This window comes from Mus caroli, chromosome 5, assembly GCF_900094665.2.
Source record: "Mus caroli chromosome 5, CAROLI_EIJ_v1.1, whole genome shotgun sequence".
In the NCBI taxonomy this organism is placed as follows: domain Eukaryota; kingdom Metazoa; phylum Chordata; class Mammalia; order Rodentia; family Muridae; genus Mus; species Mus caroli.
Genome location: NC_034574.1, coordinates 110,413,199 through 110,430,727, shown reverse-complemented (window position 1 = coordinate 110,430,727; position 17,529 = coordinate 110,413,199). Strand labels below are relative to the sequence as shown.

The window sequence follows — 17,529 nt, the reverse complement described above, 5'->3', positions numbered from 1 at the left end:
CACATAAACTATTCACTATATACCTCTTTACAGTGATATTTGCTAACCATTGCTCAGAGAGAGAGGGGAAAAAAAAAAAAGAAGTGAATGAATTTCATGGTAAGTTGCCGGTGAAGGGAATTAATACTGTAGCTAGACTCCAGGCTCTGGGCTGTGGCTGCCTTATGCCTTGCCTGGCAATCAGCACAAGAGAGACCACACACCTGGACTCTCAGGGTTCATTGGTACTAAGAAAATGAAACGTTAACGATACTTAGAGATGAATTGGGGAATGCAGACTACAGCAGCCTTTTCAAAAGAGCAAACAAGTCCCCAAAGGCTCGGTGAAGGAGGCTGGGTTATCTCACCTACAGATAAAGACCAACATCTCCCTCCCTTCCGAATACACAGGATTGGCTGAGGCTCTGTGAACCTGAAGGCAGATAGTCGTCAGCAACGAGGTCACAGGCTATGTGCTTTGAGACAAATGACACCACATCTCTGAACAAGGGTTGCTATGAGACTAGATGCAAGGACACGAGATGCACAGAGAACCTCTGGGTGCTTGGCCCATGGCAGGAGTTGACTTTCAGTTTCTGGGCCCAGAAGAAGAATGAACGGAGGGAGGTCTTTTGGGTGCAAAATGGAAAAACAAATAGAGACTGGGTATCCCGTATCCCAGGCTGACGTCCATATGCTATACAGCAAAGGATGCCCTTAAAAGGTCCTCCTGCCTCCACCTCCCATGCTGAGATTATAGGAGCACACCACTACATCTGCTTTATGCTGTGCTGGGGGATTGGGCCCAGGACATCATAGAGGCTCTACCAATATCCCCAGCCATCAAATAAGTTAGCGTATGTATTGCTATATGCTAGGTTTATAGTGTATGTATGTGTGTGCTTGTGTGTGTGTGTGTTTTCTCTTACCTTCCCCCTGCCCCTGCACTGCTCACTCCATCCTCCCTGCTCCGTTCTTTCTGGTCACCTCCCTCCCCTCCCCCAACAGAGCCGATGCCTTCTTCTTTCATATTCCCCGCATCCATTGCCCTCTCCTTTGTCACCTTCCCCTCTGCTCTAAACTCCCCTCTCCCCTTTCATGGTTCCCTTTCCCCTTTGCTATTTCTGTGACTTACACACACACATTTAAGCCTAGAGTCTGATATGAGAGAGGCACATGGGTTGAATGTCTCCGACACGGCCCCTGACCCTCTCGATATGGTGTCCGGTTCCGTCATGCTCCTGCTCACGCCCTGACTCAGTGTTTTTTTCACAGCTGAATAAAATCCCACTGTGAATCCCAACCACATCTCTTTATCCCCCCCTTTTTTTTAAATCTGTGGATAGATGTCTAAGTGGCTCTGTCTCTCAGCTGTCATGAATACTATGGCTGTGAACACGGACACTCGGGCATCTCTCTGCCGTGTCGACTGAGTCTCCTTTGGTTAAGTACCCAAGGAGTGAAAGAGCAAGATCATATGGTAATTCTATCATTACTTTTTTGAAGAACCTCTTTACTGATTTCCATGCTGGCCGTACCCGTTCACATTCCCACCCGCGATGGGTAAAATTTCTTCTTTCTCCTGGGTGTAAAAGTTACGGCAGTACTGAACCTGGGCAAGCAAGGATAAAAACACTCTCATGTAGAACTGTTCTTTCTCATTTAACAAGGCTGAGGACGCAGCCCAGGGCCATGCAATGCTGGACAGGCAGCTAGAGCAAGCCACATCCCTAGTTCATAAGGAATAATTTCTTAAAGTTAAAAATCAACACCAACAGTATCCATGAGACAGGGTCTAATTGCGCCGACTTGTGGATGGGGACATTAAGGCAAACTTTTTAAGTTTGGGTCAGTGGCTCCCTTTATGTAAAACATTCCTTTCATCTTTGTGAGCCTTTGGCATTTGCTGGGCATTTAAATATTTCATGGAAATATTTCCTATTAAAATGTCACATATGGCAAGTTCGCTGGCACACACCTGTAATCTGGGCATCTAAAGAGAGCCAGGAGAACAGTGACTTCCGGGCCAGCCGGAGCCACACGGGGAGACTTTCATCCATGGTTCTGAATGCTTTCAGCTTTGTGTCCAACAGGGTCCTGGGGCTGACCCTTCACCCACTACAGACCCAAAGTGGAAGACTATTAAACATTGCACAAGAAAATTCTCCCACCAGCCCGGGGGCGGGGGGGGGGGTGTCTCAAACCCACTGTGCATGTGACTCAGCCTGGGGGATTTAAACTAATAATGAAGTAATTGTTCTGGGTGGAGAGAAGTGGAGGCTTTTCTTGGTGTTTTTTTGTTTCTTTTTTAATGTCCAGGTTGTTCCACACCTACTATAATACAAAAGACAGACAATGGGGCTTCTGACATGGCTCAGTAGGTAAAGAGCTTGCTGCCAAGCCTGACAAAACTGAGTTCCATCCCCCAACCCCACAAGGTGGAAGAAGAGAAATTAACTCCTGCAAGTTGTCCTCTGACCTCTACACACGCACATGCCACCCCCGGTGAATAAATAAATGTAATACACGCGAGTGCACAGGAACTGAGCCCTCTGACGCTGCAGGTGAGGGCACGGCCGCTGATGACAACTGTCTGGGGTTCCTCAAACTATTAAGCATAGACTCGACAGCTCCAGAATTTGAGAATATGAATCAAGGCTTGCAGAGGAATACTCAGAGGAATATTATTCATACCAGTCAACAGTCGAAACAGTCTGAATGATGATCAGCAAGGCAAACATATACATGTGCTGGTATGGTCCAACAATGGAATATTATTCAGCCAGAAAAGAGGAACCAACTATTAACGTGCAGTACAGTATGGATGAACCTTGAAACCACACGGAGTGAAAGGATCCCATGGTGTGATCCCATGGATAAGAAATGTCCAAGCCATTAAAGGGGCCAGTGAGATGGCTCAGTGGGTAAAGGGGGCTTGCTGCCAAAGCTCAATATCTGGGACCTGCGTGGCTGAAGGAAAGAACAGAATCCTGATAGTCATCCCCAGCCCTCCTTATCCTAAGGTGTGCACACATATACACACATGCATGCGCACACACATATATACATGCATGTGTGCACTCGCACACATGCATGCGCCACCGGGTAAGGAGTGACTTTAGCATAATAAAAAGTAGTCGGGAATTACAGTCATGTTGCATAGCCTTGTACAAGTGATTAAAAAAAAGTGACTCCGGCATCCTGCGGTCTCCACCAGATTAAATGGGGGAGCTGTCAATCACCAGCCTCATAGCTCAAGGCTCCTTAAGGGTGAAAGATGGGCAGAGAGTGGTAAGGCACTGCTGTGCTAAGCAGGAGACAGCGGGATGGAGGCTGTGTGTCCCCTACCTGCCTCACTACCCAAGTCAGCAGGAAGGGGCTGCGCTCGGGGAGGAGGGGCCAGGCTCACACTTCTGCCATCTTCCTAACACCTTGTTCTAAGCTGTGGCAGGCGCCAGGTCCGAGCCACATTATCCAGAACACAGGCGGGTGGCGGAGCTGAACTTAACTGATGCAGGCACTGAAGCCAAGGAAAAGACGTGGCTGCCCAGAATAGCCCTGCTCCCAGCAGGCTGTACTAAGGGAGCGAGGGCTGCCTCCCCAGACCCCGAGATGCTCCTATCTCTGCTTCTTTGAAGAATGAGGCAAGTGCTGGCCCTCTGCAGCTTGCATGATCAGGAAGCGTACATAAAAGGCAGGCCACATCAGCTCTGCACTGTCCAGAAATACAATCCACCTTCAGCTACTGCCTCCTGCCACGCAGGGGCAAGCCCACATCCGTGTTTCTTCACGTCTTCAGCACGATCCTCACAGCCCGATCCTCACAGCCCGGCTAAATACACCTGCGTTTGAGGTGGCGATGACCTTCTGTGGGGAGGAAAATTCTCTCCCCTGTGGAAATCCCCTTTGATACAAAAATAAGTACTGGCTGGCTGATTTTCCTATTTGAGGATATGAGCTGGTTGGCTAAGGTACTAGATCTCTGTGATACGGACATCACAGAGATGCTGACATGGGAAATGTTGGGGTTTTTGCGCTGCAGAAAGCGCAAGTCAAAGTGGCTGGAAGTACTGATGTCTCTTTAGGTCTCCACTGAAAACGCTCGCTCGGCATACAGCTGGGTGGAGAGCAAACCACTCCCCAAGACGGCTGGCAGGGGTGTGTGTGTGTGTGTGTGTGTGTGTGTGTGTGTGTGTGTGTGATTACATTCCATCTGAAATGTCACTCATGGAGACTGTAAAACCAAATGCAGCCCTGAGATTCACCACCCAGCGGCCTCTTGCGACCTCTGCCCCTGCACTATGTCTTAGGGAACCAGGAAGTTCAAACGAGCTTCAGAAAGGGCTGGGCTGTCACTCACTTGGAAGAGCACTTGCCTAGCTAGCATGCATGAAGCCCTGGGTTCTATCCCCCCCCCCCAGTGCTGTATACATCTAACATGATGGTATATGTCTGTGACCATAGCCCTTAGTAGGCTGATTAGAAGGTAGGAACCTTGGAAGTTCAGAAGTTCGAGGTCTCCTCATCTATATAGTGAGAGAGAGGCTAGCCAGAGCTACATGACACCATGTTACAAAATAGATGGAGAGAGACAGAAGTGATGGAGTCATACACACATTCTCACACATACACACATTCAGACCTTCACATACAGTCACATACACACAGACACACACACTCACACATACACGCATACAGACTCACACACGCACAGAGACAAACTTACACACACACACATACACACATTCAGAAACACACATACATACACACACTCACACATACACACACATATAGACTCACCCACACTCACACATACACACACATACACGCCGGGCATGGTGGCGCACGCCTTTAGTCCCAGCACTTGGGAGGCAGAGGCAGGTGAATTTCTGAGTTTGAGGCCAGCCTGGTCTTCAGAGTGAGTTCCAGGACAGTCAGGGCTACACAGAGAAACCCTGTCTTGAAAAACACACACACACATACATACATACAGACTCACACATACACATTCACACACACATATACATACATACACACATACAAACTCACACACATATAGACTTATACACACTCATATATACACACACATGCGCACACATGCTCACACATACACACATACAAAGTTACACCCACACACATACAGACAGACACACACTCTTACACACACTCTTACAGACACATATGAACTCTCACACACAAATGCAGACTCACAAACACCCATGTATACACAGAGAGAAGGGAAGGAGGAGAGGGAGAGCCGGGTACACTTCATGCCTCTAAATTGCCATCCTGAGTAAAAAGCAATCACACTTCAAAACTCTTCAGGTTCAAGAAGCAACCAGACGACTGCTTCTCTTTGTACTTTCGCAGGCTACTGGGTCGTCTTGTTTCTGTTTGTGTGAGCAAAGCCAGAGTAAATCCCTGCCTGAAGCAGCAAACAGAGCCAGGTGATCCCAGAAGGCCCCCCTTCTGTTCCAAAAAGTCTCTCTCCTTTATCCACCCTAGGCTTACACTAGCCCAACAGCTATAAGGTGCATATGTGGGCATGCAAGTACGTGTATGCAGGGACATAAGTGTGCACACACTTGAGGAGGCCATAGGTCAACTTCAGATATCCTCAAGTGTCACCAACCACCCCCCACCCCGGTCTGTGGGTCACTGAGCTTCAGGAGTCCGCCTGTCTCGGCCTCCCCAGTCCTGGGGAATCTGACCTAGGCTCTCTGCATTCATGTTATGGTTGGGTAGCTTGGTCTTCCTGTGACTCTCCTAACAATGGGAGCGGGGGTGTCTCTGGTTCTTTTGCCTTCTCCTGGGACCCTTTTCCTCCTACCGTGTGACCTTTTTTGGCCTTGAGATTAGGGGAGTTGCCTAGTCTTATTGAAACTTTTTATGCCATGTTTGGTTGTTTGCTGGGAGGCCTGCTCTTTTCTGAAGGGAGACTGAGGGAGAGTGGAGGGGGAGAGGGCCTGGGAAGATAAAAGGAAGAAGAACTGCAGTTGGGATGTAGTTTATGAGAGAAGAATTAGATAGATAGATAGATAGATAGATAGATGCATACATACATAGATAAATAGATGATACATACATACATAGATGATAGATAGATAGATAGATAGATAGATAGATAGATAGATAGATAGATGATAAATAGATGATAGGTAGATAGATGATAGATAATAGATTCATAGATAAATAGATACATACATAGGTGATAGATGGTAGATAGATAAGCTAGATTAGATAGATTATAAATAGATGATAGATAGATACATACATACATAGATACATACATAGGTGATAGATAGGCAGATAGAAGAGAGCAAGGATTTATGTCAGCCCTTGGTTCCAGAGGGCTGGATGTACATAGCTGTGGGAAAAGCACAGCGGCAGAAGAAAGGCGGGAGGCCGTATCTCAGCCACACACAGGAAGCAGAGAGCATGAATTGGGAGTGGGGCAAGGGTATACACTCTCAAAGCCCACCCCCAATAGCATATTTCCTCTACCAAGGAAAACTCCTCATTGACAGGCTCCAGAACCTCACCAGCTGGGGACCGAGTGTTTAAACACATGAGCCTATGGGACATGTATTGGGGGGGGGGGTGCATTTCTCACTCAAACTACCATAGCTGGAAAAAAAAAGTGTTTTCTGAGAACCAAACACATTTGAAGGGGAAACATATTACCCTGCTAGCTCCCAGGTCATTAGTAGCTATAAATTGGATTGATATATTACAGATATTAAACATGATTTTTTAAAAAAGGTCAGACTTCTCTATCCCAAAATTGAACAACCAACTACTCTCTTCCCCCACTTAAGAACACAAATCAAGAAGAAACCATAGATAAAGTCCATGAGAAGTTGGAATTTTCTCAAAGTAAGAGCATCGATACAAAAGAGGGTTCTTCAAGGTGCCTGCAAGAAGCAGAAGTCTAATGGCCCCAGGAACTTCCCCTCTGATACTGAGCTTTGAATGTTCCACCCCGTTCAGTGACCCCAGAGCACGCGCCTTGCTTCATTAGAGGAAAGCGAGGGCAGGGGGCCACCAAGCAACTTTAATGAACACCTAACCAACACAGATCTGGCTTCAGTTGAAAACACAGCCCAGCCAATGGGGACTGCAGCCATGTGAGGTCCTGGGTAGGGGACCCAGCCAGATGTGCTCTATGCTCCTGACCCATGAGACCACAGAATGAGAGTGCATGACGTTCAGGAGCTGCCAAGATCAATTGTTTGAAACAGAGTGTAAAGGGCCCTTGATTGCTCCCCCAGAGGTTGGCTGACTCTGCCCCAAAATCCAACACAGCGGCGACTGAACCTTCCTCACTCTATACAGAAGGAAAAGCATATTATCTTTCTAGAATGCAGATCAAACATAAGACTAACCCAATCTTCACTTTAGGATGAGGACCTGCCATTAGACGGCTCCCTAACCACACCCAGACGTGCTGTAGATGAAGACCTTGGTTCACTGCCCAGAACCCATTTAAAAACACCAGGCATTGACCTGAGAATTTTCCTAGCATGCAGAAGGCCCCAGATTCAATCCCCATGACCACAAAAAAGTCATAATAATAGTAATTGCATGAATGTATCAAAATGTATCAAATGAAGGGAAAATCCAAGCAAGCAGATAGGACATTTTTGTTAAAATGGCTATCTGTATTTACTGAAGATGTGGTGTGTGCCAGACACAGGACTAGGGACTTCGGACATGCCTCTCCTTCAAATAGGTGAAGAGATGGCTGAGTCTCTAGGATGTCAGACAGGCAAGGTCACCTTCCACCTGTAACCCCTTGCTTGCTATCCTAGGAGTATCTGCATCATAGCCACAAACTGTATTTAATAATGTGTCCAGGTGGGGGGGCTATGGGTCAGTAGGTAGAGTGTTCCCCTAGCATGCACAAAGCCCTGGGTTCAATCCCCAGCACCCCATGAGTCAGGCAGGAGAACCTGACCATCAAGGTCATCCTCCGAGGCCAGGCTAAGCCATGTGAGAACCCTTGCCACATCCTGCACAGCTTGGTCCTGGAAACCAAGGTCTGGTGAGGAGAGGGAATTGAAGAAAAGACAGACACATGTACAGAAAAGCTGGGATTGGCTGGGCTGTGTTTGCATGGAGAGAGGATACCAGCTACTCAACCAGGGATGCTCTTCCATTCATCTCAGTAGGGGGTCTCTGTGGGGTCACAGTAGGGGGTTTCAGTCAAGGGCTCAAAGGGGGTCTCTGTAGGGGTCTCTGTAGGGGGCAGCCAGGTTGCAGCTATTAGGGAAGAGAAAGCGGTGATGGCTTGTTTTGCGCACACTACCACCACCCGCACTTGAACCAGAGGAAGGCTTTGCCCATGAGTCTAAGCATAGGTGTCTGTGTCACAACTCAATAACACACCCATCAAGAACATCTCAGGTCCATCAGACCACATGGTTTGCTGCCAGAAGCAGATGGAAGAGTCGCTGCAGCTGCACAGATAGCCCACCCAGCAGATAAGTCTAACCCACCTCCAACTCCACCGCTGTGTAAGTTTTGGCCAAGGCACTTTTTGTCTCCGGAATGTTTGAGAACTCAGAAGCAAGACACTAAACTGGGACCAAACATGGTTTCCTCTTTTTCCAGCACGAAACTCAATCCTCATTTCGGAGACGATATTTTATAGTGTGCAGAGGGCCAGACAACCTTCCTCTGACCTCAAACTGTAAGACGCTAAGACTTCTGAGAGATGCTATCAGAAATGGCCCAGCTTTTCAGTCAAAAAACATCCATCTTGGGTTGGGACCGTGGTTCAGTGGTAGAGTGTTTGCCAAACATGTGAGAGGCACTGGGTTCAAATCCCACCATCATAAGAAATTCAATAATTCCATCCTCATGTACAAATCATTACTGAGTAGATAATCAATTTTGAACCCAAATTGGGTGTTCTTGTAGCAATCAAATACACCGACCAGGAAAGACCCAGAAACGGTTGAAAGGACCTCCAAGATTAATATAAATGGACTCAGGTATTAAAATGCCTCAGCAAGGCATTGTGGTACACACACATCACTAATTCCAACACTCGCAAGGTAGAGGCAGGCAGATTTCTTTGTTCAAGGCCAACCTGATCTACAGAGAAAGTTCTGGGACAGCCAAGGCTACATAGTGAGACCCTGTCTTTAAAAAAAAAAATCACATACGTTTTTGTGTTTTGTTTTTGTTTTGTTTTGTTTTTTAAGTGATATCTCTGCTTGGCTAGGGAGATAGCTTAGCCAGTAAAGTACCTGACACAAATATGAGGATCTCAGTTCAATCCCCAGAACCCATTTAAAAACATCAGGCAATGACATAGGAACCTGTAATCCCAGCACTCAGTAGACACAGACTCTGTGGGAACCTAATCTACTTGGCCAGTGAGAGGCCCCATCTCACAGAAAGGTCAGGGATATGGGGAGGATGCTGAAGAGGTGGCTCCATAGTTAAGAGCACTGGTTGCTCTTCCAGAGGACCCTGATCCAGTTCCCAGCACCCACATGGAGGCTCCCAACCATCTATGACTCCAGATAGGATGCTGTCTTCTGGTCTCCTTGGGTACTCTACACCCTTGGTGCCCAGACATACTTGCAAGCAAAACATACCTAACAGATACAATAAATCCAAAGAAAGAAGGAAGGAAGGAAGAAAGGAAGGAAGGAAAGAAGGAAGTGGGGAGAGAGAGAGGAGAGAGGGAAGGAGAGAGAGGGGGATAGATTGAGGGTGCCTAGGGAATTACATTTAAAGTTGACCTCTGGCCTCTACAAGCACTCACTTACACATGTACATACCCCCACACACGTGAATATGCACACGTGAACATGCACACAAACACATACACACATACAAAAAAAAAAAAAACTAAAATGTTTCTGCTCAGCCTGCCCAATGTCTTACTGGAACCTTCATCACAGATACACTGACCAATCTATGTGTGACTCGTGTCTGAACAGCTTGGTGACAATCAGCGCTGGACCCCAGAGTGGTCACAGTTAGCAAGTAAAATCAGAGTCATGTCTGGGTGAATGTGAGTCTTAGTGGGGCAATGAGTATGAATTCAGTGTAAGCAGGCCTTTGACACTGGATGGAAGATGTTCTCATCAGGAAGGTGTTTATGGGGCCAACAAGATGACTCAGCCAGTAAAGGGACTTGCAGTCAAGCCTGATAGCCTGAGTTCAATCCCTACGACCCAACGTGGCAGAACCCACCCACTCCTGAAAGTCATTCTCTGATCCCATGGTTGTAGCAAGTGGGTTATGCCACAAAGGTACTGTCTTAGTGAGGGTTTTACTGCTATGAACAGACACCATGACCAAGGCAACTCTTATAAGGAGTTTAATTTAATTGGGGCTGGCTTACAGGTTCACAGGTTCAGTTCATTATCATCAGTGTGGGAGCATGGCAGCATCCAGGCAGACATGGTGCAGAAGGAGCTAAGAGTTCTACATCTTCATCTGAAGGCTACTAGCAGAATACTAACTTCCAAGCAGCTAGAACTAGGGTCTTAAAGCCCACGCCCACAGTGACACACCTACTCCAACAGGGCCACACCTACACCAACAGGGCCACACCTACTCCAACAGGGCCACACCTACACCAACAGGGTCACACCTTCTCCAACAGAGCCACACCTACTCCAACAGGGCCACACCTGCTCCAACAGGACCACACCTACTCCAATAAGGCCACACCCACTCCAATAGGACCACACCCTCCAATAGTGCCACTCCCTGGGCTGAACATATAAAAAGTATCACAGGTACACATAAATAAGGAGATAAGAAATGTGATTTTTTTTTTTTGTAAACAGCTGGTGAGACAGCTCAGTGGGTGATGGGAATTGTCACACGCGCCTGGCAACTTGAGCTGGACTCTCAGAACCCTTGTAAAGGCGGAGGGTGAAAACTTGACCCCATGAAGCCGCCCTCTGACCTCCATGTGTGTCATACCACATGCGTACCCACATCTCCCATGTGTACACACACGCACACATACACATAGCATGCATATACACACATCATCACAACAATCCATAAAATTTTAAAAGGAACGGTGTTTGTGAGGACTAGGGAGATGGCCCAGTAGGTGGAATGCTTACTGTGAAGACATGAGGGCCTGAGTCTGGATCTCTGGCATCGGAGAGGAAGCGAGGCATGGTGGTGCACCCATTTCTGGGAGTAGGAAGACAGGGGGATCCCAGGAGCTCACTAGCCAGACCAAATGGCAAGTTCTGGTTCAATGAGAGGTCCCCATCACCCACCCACCCCCAAAAACTAAAGTGGAAAGTGATGGAATAGACCACCCGAAGTCAATGTCTAGCCTCTAAGCCTGAGCACACAGAAGAGAGTACACATACACACACACACACACATGTACACACTCAGTGCTCACTGCTAAGGTTGGTCACCAGGTATCAACTGACAGTGAGGGACGAAAGAGATTCTCCGGTGTGTGACTGCACAGAACTGTGACTCCCCACACTAACTCACAGACGGCACATCCCAGAAAAGCAAGGAGGCACGCGGTCCTGAATGTGTCTGCCGCAAAGAAATGTGCAGTGCAGCCTGAGATGGAAGTCGTCCCCAACCCGAACATTAGCAATAAACTCGGGTACTTCAACATCATGCTTGTAGGAGCCATTTCTACGCGTCAGTAAAAATCCACAATTAAACGCATGCGATTTCACAGGTCAATAGAAAAGATAAGGATATCTATCTGGATTTGAGGTAGTCGAAATATATATATATATACATATATATATTTATATATATATGTATATGCGTGTGTGTGTGTGTGTGTATAGTGTATATGTATAAAATTTGAATTTTGGATTTTATTCTGCAACTCTACCCAGAAAGAGACAACTCGGGCCGGGCAGTGGTGGCGCACGCCTTTAATCCCAGCACTTGGGAGGCAGAGGCAAGAGGATTTCTGAGTTTGAGGCCAGCCTGGTCTACAAAGTGAGTTCCAGGACAGCCAGGGCTACACAGAGAAACCTTGTCTCGAAAAAAAGAAAAGAAAAGAAATAGACAACTCAAGCTCCCCAATATGACCAACACTGCACCCCCTGACCCCTGTCCCCCATTTCCTGACCCCTGACCCCCACCTCCTGGCTCCCCACCCCCTGACCCCTAGCCCCTGACCCCCACCCCATGCTCAGAGTGCTGTAGTCCAATCAAACATCCCAAACAATTCCCTCCTCATTTGCTAGAAACATCTCTGGGTTCTACGGGATGAGGATGGAAGGGGTGGTGAGGCTGGGGGAATCCCAGCTTTGCGTAGTGTCAGGACCACAGTCACGTTCCCTGTGAGTGGTCACCCTTGATGTGGGAGTTTCCTTCTTTCTGTGGTTGCCATGGAAGGAAGGACTAATTGTTTGGATTAGTCCCTGTGCTAATGATGCTGAGGGTAACAGTGGGCAGGGAGGAAGAATAGGTCAGTAAAGTTCCTGATGCATAAGCATGAGGCCCTGAGTTCAAATCCAGAATCCACATAAAAAGCCAGGTGTGGTAGCACACACCAGTGCTGGGGTTAGGGCAGAACCAGGAGGATTTCAGGAGCTGACTGGCCACCTTAGGCAAGGACTAAGCTTGAGAGGGGCTGCCTCAAAAATCAGTGGAGAGCGGTAGAAGCCACCACCAGAAGTCAGCCTCCGGCCTCCAGACACACAGGATTCGAGGCCACGCCTGGTAGTGCACAGCTACGATCACAGAATTTAGGAGGCTGAGGTGGGATGGTCGCAAGTTCAAGATGAGTCTCAGCTACGTAGTGAGACCTTGACTCTAATCTTTTTTTAAGGACTTTTGAAAGTTTCTTCTTTCCCAGATGTTCACATGGCAACCACGGAAGGAAGGAAACTCCCACATCAAGGGTGACCACTCACAGGGAACGTGACTGTGGTCCTGACACTACTCAAAGCTGGGATTCCCCCAGCCTCACCACCCCTTCCATCCTCATCCCGTAGAACCCAAAGATGCTTCTAGCAAATGAGGAGGGAATTGTTTGGGATGTTTGAGCACAGTTCCCTCTGCCCTCCATCACACAGGGGCTGACGAGGCTTCAGAAGCCCAGTCTGTATGACTCAGATTCCTGACTTCCACATGTGCTCTGTTTACATGCAGCCTGTCTTTAGGACATAAGGAAACAGGTCCCGGGAGGTGGGAGGTGATGGCTCAGCCAGTCAGGGTATTTGCTGGCAAGCCAAACCTGAAAAATTCACTTCAATCCTTGGGACTCACATGATAGAAGAGAGTTGTTCCCACAGGTTGTCCTCTGACCTCCACATGCATGTCATGGAGTATACACATACATACACATACACACACACACACATGCACACACACACACACATGCACACACATGTACAAATACACACGCATGCACACACACTCACACAGACACACTCACACACATACATACACACACATATGCACAGACACACACACATGCACACATATACATGCACACACACACTCCTACGCCCCCCAAGAAATAAATATCCTAGCTGGGCATGGTAGTGCATATCTGTAGTCCCAGCTACTTAGCAGGTGAGGTAGAAGGATTGCTTGAGCCCAGAAGCATGGGAGGAGCCTATAGCCACAGTAGCAGTGTCATCTCCTTAAAACAAAATCCCCAATTGCATCTCTACATTGGACTTTTTACCATGTGCCATCTGGCCTCTCCTAAGCATTCTGCATTTTTATCTTCACTGCACCTACCCAAGGTCCTGTGAGGGAGGCGATATGACCCATCCCATCTAAAGGATGAGGCCACAGTGGCTTAAGGTTGCCCCTTTAAGTATCAGATTTCAGACTGGAATCCTGTTGGATTTAAATCCCAGGATTATACCCTCAACAGTTGGAGCATTGTTTCCCAACCGTGTCAACTGCCTACCTTCTCTATGGCCTCTGCCACCGCCACCACCACCACCACCACCACCACCATGCGTTTGAAAGCAGCAATTACTATTGATTTTGAAAACACATATGTTCAGTGGATGGAGAGAAAAAGCAACAACTTCCAACCACCAACATCAGGAGGCTCTCTGCCACCTGTCTAGCTTCACGGGACTCTGTCACCCTCTTCTGTCCTCCTCAAGCACCTGCACTCACATGCATATATATATAGATAGATAGATATATACATACACATGATTTTAAAATAATTAAAATGAGCCTTTTTAAAAATAAAAACATGTGTTCAAGCTAATGTAACTGTTGCATTCTCCTCCTGGTAGCCTCTCTCTCATTCTGGGAGGGCACGGATGTGGCAACCTAGTTGACAGGTTTCCCAGTGCAAGCCAAAGCCATTGCAGGACCGTGACTACAAATGTCAACATTAGACTGGGGAGATGAGCCACTGCTGAGTAAGGCCCTTGGTGAATAAATTCGAGGAGCAGGTTTGAATCCCTGGAGGGCCCACTGAGGGAGGAGAGACAGTCAGGAGAATCCCTGGAAGCTCATGGGGCAGCTAACAGGGCCTGCAGAGCCGTGAACAAGACATCCTGCCTCAAATGGAGTAGAAGACAAGGGTTGACACTTGACTTTGTCCTTTGACCTCTGCATGCATGTGTCATGAGCATGCCCTCCCTTGTACAGACATGCACACATCACACACACACACATGCCACCCCTGCTAAGAAAAAGTAGAGGAGGTTTTCAGGGTTGGTGCTACCAGGTCCCTATGAGTAAGGTCAGGGTCAAACTTCAACAACCTGATCCAGGCAGAGCAACAAATGACCAAGACACTCAGGGATTGGAATATGGGTCACTCCTCCAGGAGAAGAACCGAGGCCTGGGAGACCTGGCCAAGGGTGGAGGACATACATAGGGGAAAGGGAAAGCTTGTTCTACCTAACAGCCAATGCGGTGTGGCCTGTTGCAGAAGTGAAGATTTTAACAGACGGGTGAGAATTTCTGTTCTGTTTTGTTAAGAGTGTGTCTGTGGTTACCTTTAGTCCCAGCACTTGGGAGACAGAGGCAGGCAAATCTCTGAGTTGGAGGCCAGCCTCATCTACAGAGTGAGTTTCCGGACAGCCAGAGCTACAAAGTAAGACCTTGTCTCAAAGAAAAAGCAAAAAGAGGGCTGGAGAGATGGCTCAGGGGTTAAGAGCACTGGTTGCTCTTCCAGGGGTCCTGAGTTCAATTCCTAGCAACCACACAGTGGCTCGCAACCATCTGTAATGGGATCCGATGCCCCCTTCTGGTGTGTCTGAAGACCGAGACAGTGTACTCATATACATAAAATAAATAAGTACATCTTTAAAAGCGAAAAAGAAAAAAAAAGTGCATTAATGCACTTATATACCCATATTAAGCAGATTTTTTTGTGTGTTCTTTCCTCTCATCATCTGATATAGCATCAACTGATATAAATTAATGGTTATTATCACATTTAAGTCACATGACAGCGCGAGAACTAAGCACTTCTCAAAAACCACAGTCAACTAGTCCAAAATACATGATGTATGGGCAGTTACGTGTGGGATAGATAGCCTTATCACGTCAGGAACAACAAGGCCTTTTACCGTTTTCATTTGGAAGTAAAGGAAGGAACTGTGATTTCAAGATGACAAAGGATGGACTTGTGGTGGTTAATCTTGGATGTCAACTTGACTGCCTCTGCCAACCCAAGCATTTTGGCACATCTGTGAGGGATTTTCTTGATTGTATTATTTGAAGTGGAAAGACCCACCCTCAATCTGGGCCCCACCTTCTGGTGGTGGAGCTCATATAAAAGGACTTTTGCTTTTCACCTGCTTGCCCTGGTTCTCGGTGGCAAGTTCATCTATCCTTCTGCTGAGGCACTCCTCAAGGGTGCTATAACCCACTTCTTCCAGATTCCCACACAGACCAAAGACTAGCAGCCCAGCAGTCCTCTGGGATTGCAGCAACAGAGGCATTCAGCCTCGTAGATTGAACAACTACTGGATCCTTGGCCTTCCCATCATGAGACAGCTACTGGTAGAATACTCGGGTCTGTCAGCTACTCTAAGAAATCCCCTTTTAAACACACACACACACACACACACACACACACACCCCTTAACCTCAAGTCACCTTGAGTATTCCCCATGGTCAAATGTACCACCTACTGGAGTGCTCAGAACTCCAGAACTGGCAAACCATGAAGGGACAGGTGAATTCCAGAAACAGAAGAGACAAGGGCAGTGAGCCATGCAGACAACCTGTTACAACGATCCCACCAGAACAGAGAGCAGCCGCAGAACTCAGGAGCACTGTGGTGGCCTCCCTCTGCCTCCTCTCAAGGACAAGGCACAGAAGACAAGATCTGGTGACCAAGAGACAGGTGGTCAGGCCTTGAGTCGTGGCTTTGTGTGCGGGTTGGATATCAGACAGCAGGCAGAGAAGAAAAGAGCAGATGAAAGAAAACAAACCACAAAACAGGAATGGCATATTCATGGCTCTCTAGAAAGATCTGGACTAAGTTATATCAAATGTGTGTATGTGTTCTCTCTCTCCTCCATCCCTCTCCCTCTCTCCCTCCCACTCTCCCTCCCCTTCCCCCTCCTCTCCTCCTTCCCCTCCCCTTCTTGTCCCCCTCCCCCTCTCTCTTCTCTCTTTCTCTCTCTCTGTCTCTCTCTGCCTCTGTCTCTCTCTGTCTCTCTCTGCCTCTGTCTCTCTCTGTCTCCCTCTCTCCCTCTCCCCCTCTCTCACACACACATATCATAGATCTTGAAGTCACTACCTATTCAAGGATAACCTTGACCTTCTGACCCTCCTGTTTCCACCTCCGGAGTACTGGGATTGCAGACAGACACGCAGCACTACATCCGGTTTATGCATTGCTGGGACTCGAACCCAGAGCTTTGTGTATGCTAGGTGCATGCTCTACCCTCTGAGTCATATCCCCAGCTACAAGATCTCCTTGTTCTGACCTTTAAAAAGAGGAGGAAATGCTAATTGAGGTGGCATCAGTCTGTCCTCCCAGAACCATAGAGGTTAAGCATAGATCATGAGCTGGATGTGATGGTGTGTGCCTTTAACCCCAGCACTTGCACAGCAGAGGCAAGCAGATACTGAGTCCGGGGCCAGCCTGATCTACAGATGGAGTTCCAGGAGAGCCAGGGCTACACAGAGAAACTCTATTTCAAAAACACACACAAAAATACATACATACATACATACATACATACATAGTCTGGACTATATAGCAAAACCCTATATTAAAAGCAAGAGTAAAGCCAGGAACTGGGCCAGGAACTCGGAACACACAGCAGAGAAAGTGAGGGCTGGGGGTGTCTCAGTGGATGGAGTGTTTGCCCAGCATGTGCAAAACCCTGGGTTCCGTGCCAACCTTCTCATAAATAGACTGTGGCGGTGCCCACTTGTAGCCCCATCACTCAGGAGGGAGGCAGGAGAATCAGAAGTTCAAAGTCATCTTTAGCTCTCCAGCAAACCGGTTGTTACCTGGGCTTCTCCTCCTATCTCTTTTTTTTTTTTTTTTTTTTTTTTTTTTTTTTTTTTTTTTTTTTTTTTTTTTTTTTTTTTTTGGTTTTTTCAAGACAGGCTTTCTCTGTGTAGCCC

General features: G+C 47.5%; 1 protein-coding gene across 1 annotated transcript in view; it reads right to left on the bottom strand.

The window, feature by feature from the left end:
* Positions 1 to 17,529, bottom strand: part of Ksr2 (kinase suppressor of ras 2) — a 368,380-nt gene that overhangs the window by 296,209 nt on the left and 54,642 nt on the right. The gene's annotated exons all lie outside the window — the stretch shown is intronic.